The following is a 22,019-nucleotide window of genomic DNA, read 5'->3' as shown; positions in this document are numbered from 1 at the left end:
TTAGGGTAGTATAAAGCTAAGGGTTAGGGTTAGGGTAAAGTTAGACTAAGGGTTACAGTAAGAGTTAGGGTTAGAGTAAGTTTTAATATCAGGGTTGTGATTAAAGTTAGGGTAAGGGTAAGGGTTAGGGTAGGGTTAGGGTATTAGTTTGAATTGTGGTTAGTGTAAGGTTTAGGGTAAGGATAAGTGTTAGGATTAATGGGAGGTTAGTGCTTAGGGTAAGTGGGTTAGGGTAAGTAGAAGGCGTAGGGTTAGCATTAGGGTTAGGGCAAGTGTCAGTGGTAAGATTAGGGTAAGGGTTAGGGTTACATTAAGTGTAAGGGTTACATTTAGGATTAGAGCTAGAGTTAGGGTAAGTGTTAAGGATAAGGTTTAGGATTAGGGTAGGGTCAGGGTGTGACTTATGTTTAGGGTAAATTTAGGTTAAAATTAAGTGTTAGGGTAAGGATTAGCATTAGGGTTAGGGCAAGTGTCATTAGTAGCATTAGGTTAAGGAATAAGGTTGGAGCTAGGATTGGATAAGGGTTAGGGTGAGGGTTATGGTAAGTGTAGGGTTAAGTTTATGATGAGGGTTAGGGTTAGAATAAGTGTTAGGGTGAGGATAAGGTTTAGGTTAGTGTTAGGGTAAGGGTTAGGGTTAGGTTTTGGGTCAGGGTGTGGCTTACATTAATGTAAGGTTAGAGTAAGAGTAATTGTTAGCGTAAGGATTAGCATAGGGGTTAGGGTCGGGTTTAGGTTAAAAATTAGGGTCAAGATAAGGATTAGGGTATGCATAAAGGTTGGGGTTAAGGATAGGTTAGGTTAGGGTTAGCATAAGAATTAGTGTTAGGTTTTGGTTAGTGAACGGGTTAGGAAAAGAGGCAGGGTAAGGGTCAGGGTCAAGTTTAGGGTTATGATTAGAGCTAGGTTTAGGGTTAGGATTAGGGTAAGGGCTAGGATAAGAGCTACAGTAAGAGTAACAGCTATGGTTAAGATTAGGGTTTTGTTTAGGGGTAAGGGTAGGGAAAAGATTAGGGTAAGATTTAGGGTAAAGGTGAGAGTTAGGGCTAGATTTTACGTTAGGGTTAGTGTTAGTGTTTGCTTAAAGGTTAGGGTGAGGGTAATGGTAAGGATTAGGTTTCAAGGGCACTGTTGAGTTAGAGTTATGGTTAGTGTTAGGACTATGTTTAGGGTTAAGTTTAAGCTTAGGGTAATGGATAGGATAAAGGTAAGGTTTGGGTTAAGGGTTAGGTTTAGGGTATGGGTTAGGTTATGTGTTAAGTTAAGGGTTAGGGTTAGAGTTGGACAAGGTTTAGGGTTAGGATTAGGGTCAGTTTTGGGGTAAGGTTATTAGGGTAAATTATTAGGATAAGTTTTGGGGTTAAGGTTAAGTTTAGAATTAGAGTTAGCATTAGGTGTTGGGAATGGTTAGGATAAGGTGAGAGTTAGTGTAATTTTTAGGGTAAAGATAAGATTTAGGGTTAGGGTAAGGGTTAAGATAAGTACTAGGGTTAGAGTGAGGGTTAGTGTTATGGCTAGATTTAGATTAGGATTAGGGATAGTAAAGGGTTATGGCAAAGGCAAATGTTAGATAATGTTTAGGGTAAAGGTTAGTGTTTGGGTTAATATTAGGGTTAGGGTTTGTGTAGGGTTAGGGTAAGGGTTTGGTTAGAGTTGTGGTTAGTGTAATGGTAACTCTTAGGGTAAGTTTAAGAGTTAGGGTAAAGTTTATGGTTAGTGTTATGGTAAGTTAAAGTTAAAGTTAGTGTTATGGTAAGAGTTATGGTTAGTGTAACTGTAAGGTGTAGGGTTAGGGTTAGGGTAATGATTAGAGGGAAGATAAGAGGTAGGTTACATTTTAAGGTTTTGTTTAGGGTAAGGGAAAGAATGTGGCAGGGGTTAGGGTTTGGGGACAGGGTTAGGATAATGTTAAGTTTACAGTAAGGGTAAGGTTTAGGATAAGTATAAGATAAGAGTAAGGGTAAAGGCTAGGGTAAGAATTAAGGTGAGGATTAGGGTTAGGATAAGAATAAGATTCAGTTTAGGGTTTGGTTTAGGACTAGGTTAAGGTTTAGGGTTAGGTTCTGGGTTATAGTTTCGTTTGGTGAGGCTAAGTTTTGTGCAAGGGCACTGGATTGGGAAGGTTAAGGGTTATAGTACAGTAAGGGTTAGGGTTAGGTTGAGAGTTAGGATAAGTGTAAATTAAGTGTAAGGGTAAGGACTAGGTTAAGGGTTAGGATAGTGTTAGTGTTAGGATAAGCATTAGGGTTACTGTTAGGATTAGGATTAGGGTAAAGTTTAGGGTTTGGGTTAGGATTAGGGTAAGGGTTAGGGTTATGGTAAGAGCAGGGTAAGGATAAGAATGGTTAGGATAAGGGTTAGGTTTTCTGTTAGGATTAGGATTAGGGTTCGGGAGAATGGTAGGATTAGGTTTAGGGTTTGGGTTAGGATTAGGGTTAGAGTAAGGGTTAGGAGAGCAGGATAAGGGTAAGAGAACAGTTAGGGTAAGGTTTAGGATTGGGGTTAGCATTGTAGTTAGGGTTAGGGTAAGAGTAAGGTTTGGTTTTGTTCTAAGATTAAGGTTAGGGTAATAATTAAGGTTAAGATTAGAGTAGGTTTAGGTTTAGTGTTTGGCTTATTGTTTTAAGTGTTAAGGATTAGAGTAAGAGTTAGGGTTATTTTTAAAGTTAGGATAAGGGTTAGGATTAGGTTATGTTAGTGTAAGGATTAGCATAAAGGTAGGGTAAATTTGGGGTTAAGGTTAGAGTTAAAGTTCAGAAAAAGTGTTAGGGTAAAGGTAAGGGTTATTGATAAAGTTAGGGTTAGGATTAGCATTAGTGTTTGGAATGATGGTCATGATTAGAGTTAGGGTAAGGATTAGGTTAATCTTAGGTTTAGTGTATGGTGATGGTTATGACAAGGTTTAGGGTTAAGGTAAGGTAAGGGTTAGGATTAGTGTTAGGGTAAGGATTCAGATAAAGTTAAGGCTTAGTGTTAGTTTTATGATAAGATTTAGGATTAGAGTAATCATTAGGATAAGTGTTAGAGTAATGTGATTAGGGTTAATGTTAGCATTGTTATTAGGTTTAGGGTTAGAAGTTGGGAAAGGATTAGGGTAAAGGTAAGTTTTAAGGTAAGGGTTATAGTAAGGGTTAGGATAAAGGCTAACATTATTATACGGGTTGGGTTAGTGTTAGGGTTAGCCTAAGTGTTTGGTAAAAGGTTAGGTTAGAGTTAGTGCTAGTTTTAGGGTTAGAGTGAGGTTAGGGTGAATTAAGGATGTGGGTTATGGTAAGAATTTAGGTTAGGGTTAGATTAAGGATAAGGGTTAGGTTTAGTGTTGAGTGTTGTGTTATGGCTAGGGTAATGGTTAGGGTAATATTTAGGTAGGGGAAGGCTTAGGCTTAGGTTTAGTGTTAAAATTAGGGTAAGGGCTAAGTTTAGAGTTAAGTCTAGGACTAGGGTTAGGTTTATGGTTAGGTTTTAGGTTAGGTTTAGGGTCAGGATTCTGGTTTTTCTCATTCCAGACAGGATTAGAGTCAAGTTTAGGGTTAGAGTTAGAGTTCCTTAATGTTAGGGTTTGGGTTGACGTTAGGATTAGGCTTATGGTTCATTAGGGTTAAGGCTAGGGTTAGTGTTAGGATTTAGGGTTCCAGATAGGTTTAGGGATAAGATTATTGTTAGGGTTAAGATTAGGGCTTGGATTAGGGTAGGGTTAGGGCTAGGGCATGGGTTAATGTTAGGTCTATGGCTAGGGTTAGGGTTAGCTTAAGGTTTAGGGTCTATGGACTGGGGTTAGGATTAAGGTTAAGTTTAGGATTAGGTCTGGATAAGGTTAGGATAGAGCTAAGGTATGATTAAGATTAAGGCTATGGTTAGGATTAGAGTTAGGGTGAGTGTTAGGGTTAAGGTTATGTCTAGTGTAGGGTTTAGGGTTAGGGCTAGGCATTGGACTAGGACTAGGGTTAGGTTTTGGATTAAGGTATGGGCTGGGGTAGTTTTAGGGTTAGGGCTAAGGCTACAGTTAGGGCTAGAGTTAGTTTGAGGGCTAGGGTTTGGGTTTGAGTTTGGATTCTGGTTCAGGTTAGGGTTGCTTGGGGTAAGGGTAAAGGTTGGGTTTAGGATTAGTTTTAGGTTCATTAGGGTTAAGTTTATTTTTAGGTTTAAGGTTTGGGTTTGTGTTTGGCTTTGGATCAGGTAAGGGTTAGGATTAGTGTTGGGATTAAGTATAGGCCAGAGGTAGTTTTAGGATTAGGGCTAAGTCTAGAGTTAGGGCTAGAGTTAGTATGAGGGCTAGGGTTTGGGGTTGAGCTCATGTTCAGGTTCAGGTTAGAGTTAGGGTTACTTAGAGTAAGGGCAAGGGTTGGGGTTAGGACTAGTTTTTGGTTCATTAGTGTTAGGTTTGTGGTTAGGTTAATGGTTTTATGTAGGTTTGTTTTTTGGTTATACTTTGAATGGTTAAGGGTTAGAATTAGGGTTAGGGTTAGGATTCTTTTTCAGATTGTGGTTATGATTCAGATTTGGATTCGTTTGGGTTCAGATTGGGTTTATGTCAATTTTAGGTTTAGGGTTAGCATTAGCTTTAGGGTTAGAATTCCTAAGGGTTAGGTTTAGGATTAGGCCTATGCCTAGGCTTAGGGTTCCTTAGTGTTAGAGTTAAGGGTAGGGTTGAGGGCTCAGGTAGATTTAGGGTAAGTGTTAGGGCTAGCACTAGGGTTATAATTAGGCCTAGGGTTAGTGTTATGGTTAGCATTAGTGCCAGATTTAAGGAAAGGATTAGGGTTAGGGTTAGGGTTATTGTGAGGTTTAAGTTTAGGTTTAGGGTTAGTGTTAGGGGTAGAGTTTGTGTTTGTGTTAGGGTTAGTATTAGGGCTAGATGAAGGTTAAGATCAGGGCTAGATCTAGGGTTAAGATAGAGTTAGAGTTAGGTTTTAGGGACTAGGGTTTTGGGGTTTAAGGTTAGTGTTTGAGTTCTGTTTAGGATTAGGGTTAGGTTTAGGGGTAGAGTCCTTAATGTTAGGGTTAAAATTATGACTGAGATTAGGGCTTGGGTTATGGCTAGAATTAAGGTTACAGATCTGGTAGGTTAGAGTTAGCATGAAGGTTAGGGTTAGGGATTGTGTTAGGGTTAAGATTAGGATATGGTTTGTGATAGGGATAAGGCAAGTGTATGGGGCGGGGTTAGAGTTGGAGTGAGTGTTAGAATTAAGGCTTGAGTTAGACCTAGGTTTAGTGTTAAGTTTAAGCTTAGGGCTAGGGCAAGTGTTAGGATTTTGTTTATAGTAGGGCTAGCTTTAGGCTCTGGGCTAAGGCAAGAGTTAGGGTTATGGCTAGGGTTAGTGTTAGGATTTGGGTTTAGGGACTAGGGATTATGGTTATGGTTATGGTTATGGTTATGGTTATGGTTAGGGTTAGGGTGAGGAATAGGGTTAGACTTACAGTTAGGATTCCTGAGGGTTAGGTTTAGTATTAGTCAAGATTTAGGCTTAGGGTTCCTTAGTGTTAGAGTTAAGGTTAGGGGTAAGGGTAGGGTTAGGCCTAGGGCTAGTGCTATGGTTAGTATTAGGGTTAGGTTTAGTGAAAGGGTTAGGGTTTGATTAGAGTTATAGGGTTAGTTTTCCCTAGCATTAGGGTCAGGGTTAGTGTTAGGGATCCTCTTAGGTTAATGGCTAGGAATACATTCAGGCTTAGGGTTAGAAGTAAGGCTAGTCTAGCATTAGGGCTAGGGCAACTGTTAGCTTTAGGTCTTGGGCTAGGTTTACGGTTAGGTTTAGGGTTAAGGTTAGGTTAAAGTTCAGGTTTAGAGTTTGGGTTGGTGTTAGTCCTGGGTTAGGATTAAGACTAGGGCTAGGTGTTGGTTAAGGTTAGTGCTAGGGCTAGTTTTAGGGTTAGCATTAGGTTCTTTTTGTGTTAGGGTTAGGGTTGGGGTTGGATTATTGTCAGTTTTAGTATTAGAATTAGGGCTAGGGTTCAATTTAGCCCAAGGGCTAAGTTTAGTTTTAAGCCTTTAAGACCAAACACTATCTAGGTAAAGGGCTAGGGCCTTGGTTATATTAGGGTTATGTTAGGGTTAGGTTGTAGGGTTCAGTTTAAAGCAAGGGGTAGTGTTAGTGTTAGGTTTGGGGTTAGCATGTTTGTTACAGTTAGTGTTAGCACTAGGGCAAGGCATCAGGGACAGGGTTAGTGTTAGTCTTAGGGCTAGGGTTAGGTCTAGGGTGAGGGTTAGGGTTGGGGCTATGGCTAGGATTATGGTTAGGGTTTAGGGCCTTGGGATTTAAGTTAGGATTAATGTTAGGGTTAGGGTTAAGTGTGGGCTTAATTTAGGTTTTGAGTTTGGGTTAGTGTGAGTGTTAGGATTAGGTTTAGTGTTAGGTTTAGGGTTAGCATTAGGTTAGACCTGGGTTAGAGTTAGGATTTCAGTTCTGATTGGTATTAGGGTCATGGTTAGTATAAGGGTTCAGTGTAGGATTACTTTTGTTTTGGGTTAAGGTTGGGTTAGAGTAGGTTTAGGTTTAGTTCTAGGGCTCATCACAGTGAGGGTTAGGGTTTGGTTTATGGCTAGAGTTATGGATAGAGCTAGGGTTTGGGTTAGGATTAAGCCTATAGCTGAGATTAGGGCTAGGGTTACTAGTAGAGCTAAAATTAGGGATGGGATTAGGGTACTTCTTCTTAGGGTTAGAATTATGTTTTCTTTGGGTTATGATTAGAGTTAGTCAAGATTAGGGCTAGTGTTAGTTATATATTTAGGGTTTTGTTAGGGTTAGACTTCCTTAGGGTTAGGGTCAGGGACAAGGTTAGAGTCATGGTTACTGTTTAGACTAGTCTTAGGGTTTCAGTTAGGGCTAGGGCTAAGGTTAGCATAGGGCTGTGGCTAGGGTTAGGGCTAGGGTGAGTATTAGGTGTACATTAGGGCTAGAGTTATTGCTAGGGTTAGCATTTAGAGATTAGGGATTTGGGTTAGTGTGAGGCCTGGATTAGGGCTAGGATCAAGGATAGGGTTAAGGATAGAGCTAAAGTTAGGGTTAAGGTTAGGTGTCTCTTTGGTCAGTGTTTAGGTTATGGCTAGAGTTAGGGTTAGTGCTATGATAGGGTTAGTGTTAGGGCTAGGATTCATCTTATTCTTAGGGGTATGGTTAGAGTTAGGGTTTGAGTTACATTTAGGATTAGGGCTCAGTCTAGGGCTATGGTTAGGGTTAGTGTTAGAGTAATGACTAGGGTTAGGTTTAGGTTTGTGGTTAGGGTTAGGGTTACAGTCAGGGTTAGTGCTCAGATTAGGGTTAGGGTTAGTTAGTGCTAGGATTAAAATTGGGTTTAGGGTTAAGACTAGGGTAAGGATACAGTGAGGATTAGGATTAAGGTATGGTTCATTAGAGTAAGGGTTAGTATTATGGTTAAGATTCCTTAGGTTTAGGGTTAGTGTTAAGGTTAGGGTAGGGCTAGGGCTAGGGTTAGGGTTTGGTTATAACTAGTCTAGGATATGGTTATAACTAGTGTTAGTGTTAGGATTATGGCTAGGGTTCAGGTTAGTTTTAGGCCTAGGGCTAGGATTCATGTTAGAGTTAGGGATACAATTATTTTAGAGGTAGGCCTAGGGCTAGGAATCGTGTTAGGGAAGGGTTGGGTTTTGGGGACGAGGGTGTAGGTTTTGATTTGTGTATGGTTAAGGTTAGGGTTATGGTTTGGGTTAGGGCTAGGTTTAGGGTTCATTTTCAGGTTTGGGTTAGGGTCATATTCATCATTAGGGTTAGGATTAATGTTAGAGTTACGATTAGGGTTGTGGCTAGATTTAGAGTTAGTTTTAGACCAAGGGTTAGGCTTAGGGTTTGGGTTAGTGTTAGGCTTTGTATTAGGGTTAGAGTTATGGTTAGATAACTAGAGATGGATTTAGGGTTCTGGTTAGGGCTAAAGCTAGGATATGGTAGTGGTCAGATTACAGTTGGTGGTTGCATTAGTGTGAGCTTTAGAGTTGTGTTTAGGCATTAGGGTTACAGTTAGGGTTTTAAAATCATTTTTTAAATTAAGATTTATTCATTGTACAGGAGGTATTCATTGTGACAATTCCAAATGGGCTTATATTATATGTTGCTAATATCACTCCCCAATTCTTGTCCCTTGATCCCTCCCTGCCCCACATTAAGCATATGCAGGAAGTACCTTTGTTCTTTTTCATTTATGCATATGAAGCCCATCAACCATATTCCCTCACCTTAGTCTCCTTCAAGTATTCCCACAAGTACTCTACACACACACATACACACACACACACACACACACACACACACACTGTACCTATTTTATAGTCCTGCCTTTCATTATTAATATATAAGCTGATTTTCACAGGGATTTCTCAATGTATCCCCACTGTAAGTATTCTTTACTTTTGTCAGTTCATGTTTGTAATAGTAGAACTACTCTATGAGACTCAGGGAAGGAGGGGAAAAATAGAATGACAAAGCATCAGCAATATCATAAAACATAACTTTGGTGAAGGTAGAGAATATAAGGATATATATTGAAAGCTGTTGAAAATGGGAGGTGGGAAGTAAATGGGTAAGGGAGAGTAATGGAAAGTATCCTCATGGTATAGATACATTGCAATAGCTTTAAGTGATTCGGAGAGGGGGTCAAGGGGTTAAGACAGTGGGGGTGATCTAACCAATGTATGATATAAGCCTGTTTGGAATTGTCACAATGAATCCCCCACCCCACGTACAACAAATATGCCATAATTTTTAAATTTTTTTCTAAATTAACATAGTTTTATACATGTTGTTTTTGATACATTAACCTGTTAAGGATTGAAAAGAATAGAGTATTTGTGTTAAAGATCTATTATAAGCTACTTAGGAATCTACTGACTAATCTACTAAAGATAATGACAAAGAAATGGCTTGTTTAAGAGTGCACTCTGAATTGTGATTGTTTTGTGTGTCATTGTGTGTGTTTTCTGTGTATGTCTTTGTTTCCCACCAATTGTGACCGCTTAATTTTTACTTTTTTGAGCTCAAATATGAGTGCTTTGATATTCTTTGGTATGCCTAGGTCAAAAATCTGTCTGCGAATGTGTGTAGATTTCTTTAGAATGGTTCCTAAACTACTTTTGTAAAGCTAATTTGTATAACTATCTCAAAAGTTATCTAAAGTTCTAATCCCAACCAGGTCTAACTATCCTCTGCCTTAATACTAAAGAAAATTTATGAACAAAAATCTCAATCTGTTTCATTCTATCATAAGCATAATTTACATTTAACTATTTTGTGATTAGGTTTATTGACATATCTGTTCTTATAGATTGCTATTATTAAAAGATGGTTTGACTTAATTTTCTTCCCAGTATTTTAAGGTATAAGGTTGCTGAGAGTTTTATTAAAAACAAGGGTATCTAAATTTAGGTGTTTACAAAGATTGTTTCAAAATACAAATTAAGGTCTTAAAAGATTACAAACTTATTATATATGTGTGACTGGTTTGGCTATAGTTTAAAGTTGCCTAGAGAATTTTCTAAGGTCAAAATTTAAGGTACTGATGTGTATTTAAAAATGGGTTTCTGTTTTATTAAAATAATTGTTGGGGATTTTTTGGTTCTATAGGCTGATACAAAATTTTACCAAAACCAAACAAAAGTTAATCTTCCAGATGGGGTATTGGGGGTTATTTCCTGTCATATCCAAGACAAGATTCTCAGTCATTGGGTTTTCTAACTTTATGATTTCTCCCTTGTCTCTGCTTCTGTATTCAATCATTTGAAACATTAATCTTGTTGGCTTATTATTATCTTTTTTAGAAAATGTACTTGTTTCCTTATTCTCAGTTTAGAAGCTGACTACAACCCCATAGCCTGATGTGAAAACTGACCACAAGTGATGGGTTTATATCAGCCAAGCTTATCTTGTTGCAATTTAGATTCTGTACTGGTTATAAATATTAGTTCTGATGCTCTAATATTTGGGTTGGAATTCAGGATCAGCATCCCATTTAGGAACCCTCATGCAGGGGTACACCTTTGAAGAATGGTAGGAAATCAGAGACCCCACAGCTTGTTCATGAAGAGATGGCAGCAGGAAGTCTTTTCAGGCAAGCCAGGTCTAGAGGACCTGCAACTGAGATTTCCAAGATATAAGGGGATGCCTTGATGATTCTGGAATTGATCTCATGTTCTACCAAAGGGCAACTTTCTTCCTTCCCCTTTCCTCTCCCACTATCCACTATCTAGCACAGGGAATTTCAGTCAGAAGCCCTCATGCAGGGGTGGAGGAGTAAATGGATTTTCCCCCTTCCCTTCCCTCTCTCTCTTTCTACCAGCCATCATAGGGGAATACAACATGATCATTTGGCTGTATCCTTAAGTACTGGGAGGTGCTTTGATTCTGCTAAACAAAAATAAGTTCTCTACATAGCCCATTTAAAATTATTTACTATTCTTTACATCCTACCTAAACCCTAAGGTATTTTTCTGATAACACTAAAAAAACTAAGTTTAAACTAAGGAAAATTTCTTTTAAATGATTCTAATACTGTTAATGCCTTGTACATGCATCTAAACGCTACAAATCATTCACAACAGAGTTAAAAATGTATACATGTAAACAGCTGTAGTTCTCTTATCTAAGGTACATTCTATCTTATAAGGTCTTTGACATTTCTGCTCTTTATAACAAATGCTAGAAGTTTTGCCATTTATGCCTGACATCTCTCTGTCAGATAAACATTGCTTTACTTGACAACTGTTCATCGACTAAACATTAGTTTATCTGATATTAACTACATAAACATTGTTTTATATATAATATAATATACAATTGTGCATCAAAACAGGGGCTATTTTAAATTACTAACATTGTCTTCTCCTACACTCATTGGAAAATTTAGAGTTTTTATAGTACTGTCAATACAGTACTGACAACCACTAACTTGTTACTTTACCTAATGAAATTTAAGATTTAAACTGTGATTAACCATGGTTACATAAAGTTTACTCATTTACAGTTCTAATCCTATTGGGACATTTAAAGACAAGCCCATGAAAAATGACTCTGAGAAGTGCTTATCTGTCAACCAAGACAGATTCTTAAGTATTGGGGTCATTTTGTATTTTCCTTACAAAAACTTTATTTCTGTTGTCTGCTGACACTTTACAGCAATTTAAAGGTGTCAGAACATCCCCTGTGGGATAATTAGATTTAATTAAGCCCAGCCTAAGAGCCATTTTTTAATAAATCTCTTTGTTGCTTAATTTGGCCAAAAAGTCACATTGACACTGACTTCTGATCTGTTTGATGTGTTACCCACCTCCCTCCTCTGTGGGACAAAATCTGACTTTCTATACTTTTCAGGAGAAGCCACTCCTGCTCCAAGAGACAAAACTGCCAAATTGGCAAATCTTCAGAAATGACTAGTCAGAGAAAAAGTTTAAGAAGATGCAACCCCCAAGCCTTCAGCATCCCCCATCTTCTTAGAGGAACTTAAGACAGTTCAAAAGGACTACACAAATGAGGTGACTTCTCCAGACCAAATGGAGTCAATCATGCCAGACCGCTAAAAGAAACCAAAGTCGAGGGATTTCAAAAAAGGAGACTCTTACACATGTGCTTTAATATTTAAGTCTTCTAGGCTTCTAGGCAAATTCATCTCTTTGGCCAAGGCCTTCTGTTTAAGCAAAGGTAATACCACTTTCAATGGTGTCTAACTTCTGCGTAGGGACATTGTGAGTTGTCTTTCTGTAACGTTTACTCTCTAACTGGACTGACACCTGCCCCCTGGTACATCTGGTCCCTAAAGTAGCCGGCCCTTAACTGCCCACTATAGTGACAGTCCAAAATAGAGGGCCATCTAAGAGTTAAAAATAGCTACAGATATAAACACCTACAGGCAAAGTAACCATAAGACTCTCTGTCACTTTTCAAAATGAAAGTTAGATTCTTTATTCTTCCTGCTATACCTGTTGGGGCCCCTTCTGATGCTCCTGTCATTGTTCATGTTTGGGTCATGACTTCTAAACCAGATTTATCTCTTCCAGAATGAAAGCCTTTAAAACCCAAATCATGAGGCAACAGGGTTATTGCTCTCTACAAAGGAACAAGATGTCCATGAGAAACCTTAATTATAATTAACAATAACTCAGACACCTTGTGTCCAAATGAGTCTCAAGGGAAGGAAATAGAAGAGACAATTTCCCTTTGTAGTCAGGGTTTACTGCCCCTTATCAGCTCAAAGCAGATACTGAAATGGACCACCTCCCTTTAGCAACCCTCCAAAAAAGAATTTTTTGGAATATTGTCTCCCAGGGGAAATTTGAGGCAGGATAAAGTAGGGAAAGTTCAGGACTCATAGAAAAAAATTACATCTTAGCTTAACCATGCTTTGGCTCAGGAACCACCCTCACCTGGCTGGGAACCACCTGTGCTCCTCCCCACTCATTGGTTATTGGATGAGAATCACCTGGTTCTTCTCTTCCTATCAGTTATCATAGCTTTTTAAAGCACCTAAAAAGCAGAAACATGCTCTCTTTGCTTCCAGTTTCCACCTGGGCCCCACCATGCTTCCCTTTGTATTTCTCTTCCCTAACTTTTAATAAATGCTCTTTACACCCATGTGTCTGGCCATGGATTCTTCCCAGTGGTACAATGAATGTGGAAGTCTTCTGATCACAGACTGCACCAGCGCCATTAACAGGGTGAGAACTTTGACAATAAAAAGAGTTTACTCAAGATGAAAGGAACTGTATCTGTTAAGTTCTAGGTGTTGACTTGGAAGAGCTGTTTGTGCTACTAGTGTATGGTTCTGTGGTTTCTCTCCCTTTTTCATCTTTCTAGCTCCATGTGGAAGCCTAGGGCTATGTATGAGCTTTCATACATAGCAGAACTATATTAGTAGAGGCCAGATGAGTGATTCTCAGTCTAATTATATGAATTATAAGTAATCAAATGTCCGGATTTTATTTTTCATTACCCTCACATTTGCTCCTTTCATATGCAGCTATGTTCTCCATGTAGAAGTTGTAGTTAGCATATAAGCATAGAAAGACAGAGGCTCAGAAGGGCAAAGTTAGTGTCTACCTAAAAGACCAGTAACAAAACTGAACCTCAGACCTCTCCCATCTGCTCTCCATCCCACAGAGCAGTGAGAGAAAACTTCTGATATGAGGCCAATGTCTTCCTAGTTCCTCAGTGCAACTGAGCTTTGAGGAGGAAGCCAAGCCTTAACCTCAAACATGTGCTCCAGGTTGGGTTTTGTTATAACCACTATGTCTCTTTTTTATGCTTTGTGAGTTTATTTCTTCCAGCTAAAAAACATAATGAAGAAAAGAAAGAGCCAGGCACAAGTGGCTCACGCCTGTAATCATAGCTACTCAGGAGGCAGAGATCAGGAGGACTGCAGTTCAAAGCCAGCCTGGGCAAATAGTTCATGAGACCCTATCTCAAAAAGCCCATCACAAAAAAGGGCTGGAGGAGTGGTTCAAGGTGTAAGTCCTGAGTTCAAGCCCCAGTATCAGAAAGAAAGAGAGGAAAGGCAGAAGGAAGGAAGGAAGAGAAGAAAGAAGCAAGTAAGCAGCATGAGGGGCAATAGAATTCAGCTCATTTGTGCTCCAACAAAAAGGGGAGGCATGTTGACTATGTGCAGTCAGCACACAGGCAAAGTAAGCCTCAACTGAAATCGAGGTTGATTCCACTGCCTTTAACACATCTCTACGCTAGTCCTTCAAACACATTCCCTAAGAATGTCAAGGGAAAGTAGCAGGCAGCCTAAACACTCAGACAGCAATAACCTACAAAGGGAAAAAGTCAAGTCTTCTGTTGACAAGGATTGTGTTTGTGGTATCAAGTAGTAGTACCTTTGGATGCAACATGGAGTGATTAATTCAATCTAGTTAAACACTCATTACCTCAAACATTTAACATTTTGCTTTGGCTTCACTTGACACTGGAGTTTTCCAGTGATGAATACAGGCTTGCACAATTATACCTTCTGACCCAAGAGGGCAGCACTCACCCAACATAGGGATTTTTCACAAGGGGTTACAAAGAATATCTTAAGGGAATTCTCATAAGTGGCACTGAAATAAAGTTATTCTCTCAGTTACTTCTGCAGGGTGATGACATCAGAAAAGGTCAGACCATTTTTCCATAGTTTGGGGTATATGTGATAATGACAGTAATAGAGAGCTTGTGTTAGATGGAATTTTTGCAGGTACTCTGGAAATCACACAAAACTGGAGTAAGATGCAGTTTTCTTGAGTTTTAAAAGACAGTCTTCTTGGAGTGTCAGGAGGAGTGGTTAATGTTAACTCTGCTGTGCTAACAACTCTGAAGGCTGCACATACAGAAAGGCATAATTAACAAACACATTAACTTATTTCCTCAGTATTTGAAACTTAAGTTTCAGAGGTCTGGGATGCTCCAGCATCTCTAATACCTTAGTTTTGTACCTGTGCTGGGGGAGTGAGAGAGATTAGACCCCATCCTCAGGTAGGGGGAGCAAGCAAGACCCCATCCTCAGTTACATAGTCACAGGTAAAAGGCAGCATGACCCCCAAGACTTCCATCCAGTGTGTATATATGTTCTGTATAACCCCAGAGTGTAGGCAGAGTCTGTGAATAAGATCCCTCAATGGTTTATGAGGCAGAAGGAAGTAATTCACTCTGGCTGGTCCTCACCTAGTCACATAACCCTGTAAATTTGTGTCTAGTCATCAGCTACAGGATTTCAGATTAAAAGCATAAATATTCAGCACACTATTGCTGGCTGGAACATGGGGCAGACTGAGTGGCAAAGGATGCAGGAGGCCTGTAGGGTTCAGTGGGCCCCAGCTAACAGCCAGCATGGAAAAAATTCCAGCCCTACACCACAAGGTCTGAATTTCACCAACAAGATTGAGTTTGGGAACTGGCCATCCCCTGGAATCTTCAGGTGCAGCTGCCCAGCTGATCTCATCATTTTAGCTATGGGTCTCTGAGCAGAGAGCCCAAGCCACTCAGCTTAAAGATCAATACCATCCCAAAAGCATTCTTCCATTCTCCATCATAGATGAGCTATGCTCTTGCCTTCCCTGGAAGCTCCACCCTCTCCAGTATTTTCCCTTCCATTCTTGAAAAACTCCAAGTTCTTATACTTTACCACCCTTCTGCCATCAATGTGTTCCTTCCTGCTCTGGGCTAAGTGCTAGGAAGACAAATCAAAGGTCTCACCTATGTGCAGTCCACCTAAAGAAAAAAACCACAACACATGACCTTGAAGTCTCATCCATTGTGATTCAGGAAGGGCAGCTGACCCCATGCCACATACAATCCACTGTGTTCTGAACACTTGTGCAAGACCAGGGCATCTAACCCTGCCCTCTGCTGCAGCTCACATGAATTCAGAGACAGAATCTGTCCTTCCTTGCATCAGGCTCTGCTCCATCTGACCCCAGGTTCTGTACACAGGACCTTCTCTGTACTTAGAGGACTTTCAAATCCATTTGACTTCCGGGGCCTTATAGTGGAGTGAGCTAAGGGAAGCTGGGGGGGGGTGTGTGTGGCATCCCACAGACTTCCTAGAAAGCTTAAACTTTCTAGTTAAGCTTCCTACTGTCACCTGAAAGGTGACCTCCTATCCTGGGGTAGTCAGGCTCCTGAGCCTAGGACTTCCCTGGTAACTGACATGGCATGTGCTCAGTAAGTTCCAAAATGTGCAAAGGCAAGGCTCCTTTATAGAAGCCTACAATGATGCAACGTTGTAACAAGTGATGCAGACTGAGGGTTACAATTTGAGGCTCCCAAAAGAAGTTGTTGAAACCCAGATGTTTTCCTCTTTCTTGTCTGTTGAACTGGTCAGTTTCTGGACTTAGTTGTCCAGACAGATGCTCATCCTCCCCTTGGTTCTCAGTCAATGACTCTCAGAACTCAACATTGAGGAAATGCACCATTTATCTCTAATAGTAGTCGAGTTATTCTGGGCATCAATGAATCAATTAATACAGATACTTCTGCTGCAGCAAAATAGGTACTATGATTAACAAAGGAGAGAAAAGGGAGGATCTGAAGATTCTAGGCCCCCAACAGTGACCTAAGTCAGCTAGGCACCAGTACTAGCTCAGACATTAAACAAGTGTCTCCCTAGATAGGCCTCAGTTTTCCCTATTTTTACAAAGCAGGAGATCAGGCTAGATAACCCAAGGACTTTTCCAGCACTCATCTTTAACTCCTAAATTGAGACTTGAAGAGGGCATTTCCAGGTATGGCTCTGTGGACAGCTAGAAGTGGCCAAGGCAGTTGAAACTAGTTAAACTAGCTCAGGTGCCTTCAGAAGTTGAATTTGGGAAAAGCCATTATTTTTACAAAACAAGTAATATCTCACATGCCCAGAGGCAGCTAAGTCAGCTTTCTTGGTCAACACAGTTTTCTGGCCTTTGCTGCTTGGGTAAGGTTTGATCTCATGCTTAGTGTAAGAAGTCCATGTTTAGAAGATAGTTTGGGAAGAGAGAGCAGCAGGAGGGTCACGGCAAAGCCTGTGAGGCTTTTGACCTTCTTTACTTGTGATTTGCTTGGTGTTGCATCTAAGAACCATTTGATGAAGTCTAGGATTTGTTTTTAGGAGTTGAAGCATGATAGGACTATATACCTTGTGAAATCAGGCCATCAGAAAGTAACTTATGCAAGCTGTTTTTCCAGACACCAGCACCATGCCCTCTGAAGAGTTCAAAGGCCCAGTCCTGTCCAAGTGTGAACAGTGTGAGTCCAGAGCAGCCAGGTCCTGGGAAGCCCAAGCAGGGGATAAATTCTATCAAAGCTAAAAACTGGAACCAGAGAAATGACTTGAGCGCCTGGCTGAACCAAAAGTACCCAATGAGCAGAACCTAAAGAACCAAAAACAGGGCCTTGTGGACCTAGATTAGAAGCAAGGGGTGCCTTTGACAGTTTCAGGATGGTCCAAAACAATGGCAAGACCAGAAACACCAGTTACAACCAGTCAGATGCTGCTTTCCCTTACCCCACCTCTGGACTGCATCAATTCCTTTGTTCCTGACTGACAGATGGCATGCTCAGATCTGTCCCCACTTCTTTGTTGGTCGACCTATGATAAAGCTTTCTTTTTGCAAAAAGCAGTGCCATAGTACAAGCTTTCATGCAGGTCAAGCAGAGAGCCCTTGCTCAGTACCACTAGTGGTCATCTGTTTGGGGTTTGGCATTGAAGTTTGTCTATAAAGCTCTTTAGAATTAAGGGCTTGGTTGTTAGCTCTGCTTTCTCTGCTCTTCTGTTAATGCCCTTGCTCATTTTCAAGGCCCACCATGCTATTGAGATCTTGTGCTACCTGTGGAAACCTGTGTGTCCAGTTCCTATAGCCTCCTACATGACATGAGTCACTTCATTCACCTATTTCTGATACAAGTCAAGGATCTTGGGCAGTCAGGTGGTAACCCTAATAACATCTCCTATGTTTCATCTCTTACTCTCAATGTCACTTACACAATCTCCTGATTTTTGACAAAGGAGCCAAAAACATGCATTAGAGAAAAGACAGCCTCTGCAACAAATGGTGCTCAGAAAACTGGTTATCTACATGCAAAAGACTGAAACTAGATCCCTATCTTGCACCCTGTACAAAAATTAACTCCAAATGGATCAAAGATCTTAATGATTCCTGAGACTTTGAGCTACTGTAGGAAAAGACAGGGAAAACTCTGGAACACAGAGGCATAGGAAATTATTTTCTGAATAGGACTTCTGAATAAGAGCATAAATTGATGAATGGGACTGAATCAAATTTAAAAGTTTCTGCACAATTACCAAAATTTAGAGACAACCCACAGAGTAGGGGAAAGTCTTCACCAGTTATTCAACAAATAAAGGATTGATATCCAGAATATACGAAGAGCTCAAAAAACAGCAAAAGAACAAATAATCCAATTAATAATGGGCCAAAAAATCAAAGACAGTTCTCAAAAGATAAAATGCAAATGGCTACCAAGTACATTTAGCACATTCAACATCCTTAGCCATAAAGGAAATGCAAATCCAAACTACAGTAAGATTCCATTTTACCCCAGTCAAATTTATGATCATCAAGAAAACAATCAACAACAAATGCTGGCGAGGGTGCAGGAAAAAGGATCCCTCATGCACTCTCAGTGGGAAATGTAAGGTAGTAGAACCACTATGAAAACCAGTATCAAGAATCCCAGCAGCCCAGCAACTAAGAGAAAGGATGAATAAATGGGACTTCATAAAATTAAAAAGCTTCTGTACAACAAAACAAATGGTCTCTAAACTGAAGAGACCAGCTATAATCAGACAAAGGACTGATAACCAGAATATACAGGGAACTTAAGAAACTAAACTCTCCTAAAATCAATGAACCAATTAAGAAATGGGCAACTGAACTAAACAGAACTTTTTCAAAAGAAGAAATTCAAATGGCCAAAAAACACATGAAAAAATGCTCACCATTTCTGGCCATAAAGGAAATGCAAATCAAAACCACACTAAGATTCCACCTCACTCCTGTTAGAATAGCCATCATCCAAAACACCACCAACAACAAGTATTGGCAAGGATGTGGGAAAAAAAGGAACCCTAATCCACTGCTGGTGGGAATGCAAGGTGGTGCAACAACTCTGGAAAAAAAGTTGGAGACTTCTTAAAAATCTAAACATAGACCTGCCATATGATCCAGCAATCCCACTCCTGGGGATATACCCAAAGAAATACAACACAGATTACTCCAGAGGCACCTGCACACCCATGTTTATTGCAGCACTATTCACAATAGCCAAGTTATGGAAACAACCAAGATGCCCCACTACTGACGAATGGATCAAGAAAATGTGGTACTTGTACACAATGGAATTTTACTCAGCCATGAAGAAGAATGAAATCTTATCATTTGCAGGTAAATGGATGGAACTGGAGAACATCATTCTGAGCAAGGTCAGCCAGGCTCAGAAGACCAAAAATCATATGTTCTCCCTCATATGTGGACTTTAGATCTAGGGTAAATGCAGCCATGTGGTTGGACTTGGATCACAAGAAAAGGGGAGAGCACATACAGGAGATATAGGAATAGGTAGAAAACCCAAAACATGAAAGCATTTGATGTCCCCACCCAGAGGAACTAATACAGAAACCTTAAAACAACAGGTTATCATCAGCAGGGGATCAGGAACCAATGTAAAGATCAGTTAGAGTTGAATCAATATGGGTTGTAATACATGGGTACATGAAAGCAATAGTAGGAATCTCGCTGTATAGTTATCCTTAACTCAACTAGCAAAAATGCTTTGTCTTTCTTATTATGCATATGTCCTTTCTTCAAAAAAATCAGTGATAAGGGCAGAATGGGACCTGCCTGAAACTGAGGGGGGGAGGGAGGGAAGAGGGGGTAGAGGGGCAGGGTGGAGAAATGACCCAAACAATGTATGCACATATGAATAAATGAACCAAAAATAAATAAATAAAAAAAGAATCTAAAAAGAGACTTACCTTATGACCCTGCCATGCTACTCTTGGGCATATATCTGAAGGAGTATAAATCACTATAGAAGACAGATACCTGCATACCCATGTTTATTGCAGATCTGTTCACAGTAGCAAAACTGCACTGTCAGCCAAAGTGCCCAACAACTGATGAATAAAGAAAATACGTGTGTGTATTCTGTGACATACACATACATATATGTATATATGCATGTATATATGCCATAGAATATTATTCAGTCATAAAGAAAAATGCAATTATGTCATTTGCAGGAAAATGGATGGAACTGGAGATCACTATGTTGAATGACACAAGCTAAAAGCTGAATATCACATGTTCTTACTCGTGTGTAATGATAATAATAGACATGAAGGTGACGGGGGGGCAGTCTGGGGGCATCAGTGAGACGGGGAAGGGAAAAGGAAAGTATACTAAGGAGTGAAGAGGCTAGAAGACAGCATAGTGAAATTGACCATACACTGTGAACTTGTTCAAAGTACATCATATGCAAATACAAAATAAGCACAATGAAACCCCGTCATATTATTAATGCATGCTAATTTAAAAATATAGCAAAACTATTAAGCAAATAAGTCAAAAGGCATATAAATCAAAAATAGTAAAATACCAAGCTAAGACAAATTCCACACTGAAAAGTAAAATTATTTGAATTTTCCTGCAAGTCGTTATTCCAAGCTTTATGATTCTGAGCTTTATGATTGAGGGCCGCTAAAATGAAAGCCCTAGCACAGATAGGTAAACTTGACATCAACTCGTACCTGGTGGTAATAGTTAGCAACATAATAGCAGTCCCTGGAATGTGTACAACCCTGCCTCTGCAATTAAGGATGTACTTATAACTCATTAAAATGTGGACTTAAAACTTTTAAAAAAGAATGCTCTCCACCTATGTACAGACTTGGAAAAATTGCTAAGACACTGTTAGGCAAAAAACAGCAATGGATAGATTTTATACAGTACAATTTATGTTATAAAAATATCTGTATCCAATATATATGTAAAAGATATATGCATACTTAAAAGATATATGCATGTATCTGTATTATATATGTAAAAGATATTTGCATATGTAAAAGATATTTACACATTATACATATATTTACACATATATATATAATGTGTACATTCACAGAAAAGGGCCTAGAAAGATATCCACCTTGTACTTCATTGAATAGTATCTGAAAAAACTCATGTTCACCTCAATCCTCAAAACTGTGAACTTATTTGGAAATACAGTTTTTTCTGGTGTAATTATTAAGTAATTATTTGGATCCTACAAATCAAAACTACACTAAGATTTCATATCACCCCAGTTAGAATGGCCGTCTTCAAGGGGAATAACAGCAAATGCTGGTGAGAATGCATAGAAACAGGAACCCTCATACACTGTTGGTGGGAATACAAATTCGTACAACCACTATGGGAAGCAGTTTGGAAATTCCTCAAAAAGCTAAAACTAGAACCACCATATGATCCAGTGATACTGTTCCTGGGCATATATTCAAAGGAAACTAAGTCAGGATACAATAGAGACACTTGCCCAACAATGTTTATCACAGCACAGTTCACAAAATCCAAGCTATGGAAACAACCCAGATGTCCTACAACTGATGAATGGATCAAGAAAATGTGATTAGATAGATGATAGATAGATAGATAAATTTCATTGTGATATATACATATATATATATACACATCACAATGAAATTTTACTCACCCATAAGGAAGAAAGACATCACATGGTTGGAAGGTAAATGGATACAATTGGAGGACATCATGTGAAGTGAAGTAAGTCACGTTCAGAAAGATGAAGACCACATGTTTTCTCTCATATGTGGAAGATACATCCAAAAGACAAACATATACACAAAAACAAACATGATCATATACAAACCTATATAGAGAACATGTTTGTAATAGTGGAACTACATTATGGCACTCAGGGAAGGAGGGAAAGGAAAAGGAGAATGACAGAGTTAGTATCATAAAACACAACATCTGTGAAGGTAAGGATATAACATTATGTATTGAAAGATGCTGAAAATGTGGAGTGGGAGGTAAGGGGTAAGGGAGAGCAACAGAAGGGGTTGAACTGACAGTGGAGATACATTGAGAAACCCCTTTGAACATCGACTTAGAAATTAATAATGAAAAACAGAACTGCAAAATAGGTACTGGGGAGAGTATTTTGGGAAGGGGAAGGGTGAATGAAGGAGATTCAGGTGAGGAATATGGACGAAGCACTTCACGTATTTATGCAAAGTAGAACAATGAAACCTTTTGCAATTGCTTTAAGTGGGGAAGGAGGGGGTTGAGAGGACAGACGATGGGGCGATCTAACCAATGTACAAAGAAAGCCTATTCCGAATTGTAAAAGTGAATCCCCTTGCACAACAAATATATCCTAATTTTTTAAAAATGGGATCCTAGTAGATTAGGGTGGGATTAAATTCAACAACTAGCATCTTTAAAAGAGGCCATGTGGAATCAGGCTTGTTGGTGGACACTTGTAATCCCAGCTCTCAGGAGTCTGAAGCAGGATGATCACAGTTAGAAGCCACCGGTG

The sequence above is a fragment of the Castor canadensis genome, chromosome 6, assembly GCF_047511655.1.
Source record: "Castor canadensis chromosome 6, mCasCan1.hap1v2, whole genome shotgun sequence".
In the NCBI taxonomy this organism is placed as follows: domain Eukaryota; kingdom Metazoa; phylum Chordata; class Mammalia; order Rodentia; family Castoridae; genus Castor; species Castor canadensis.
The sequence above is the reverse complement of the archived record's forward strand: the minus strand, read 5'-3'. Positions refer to the sequence as shown.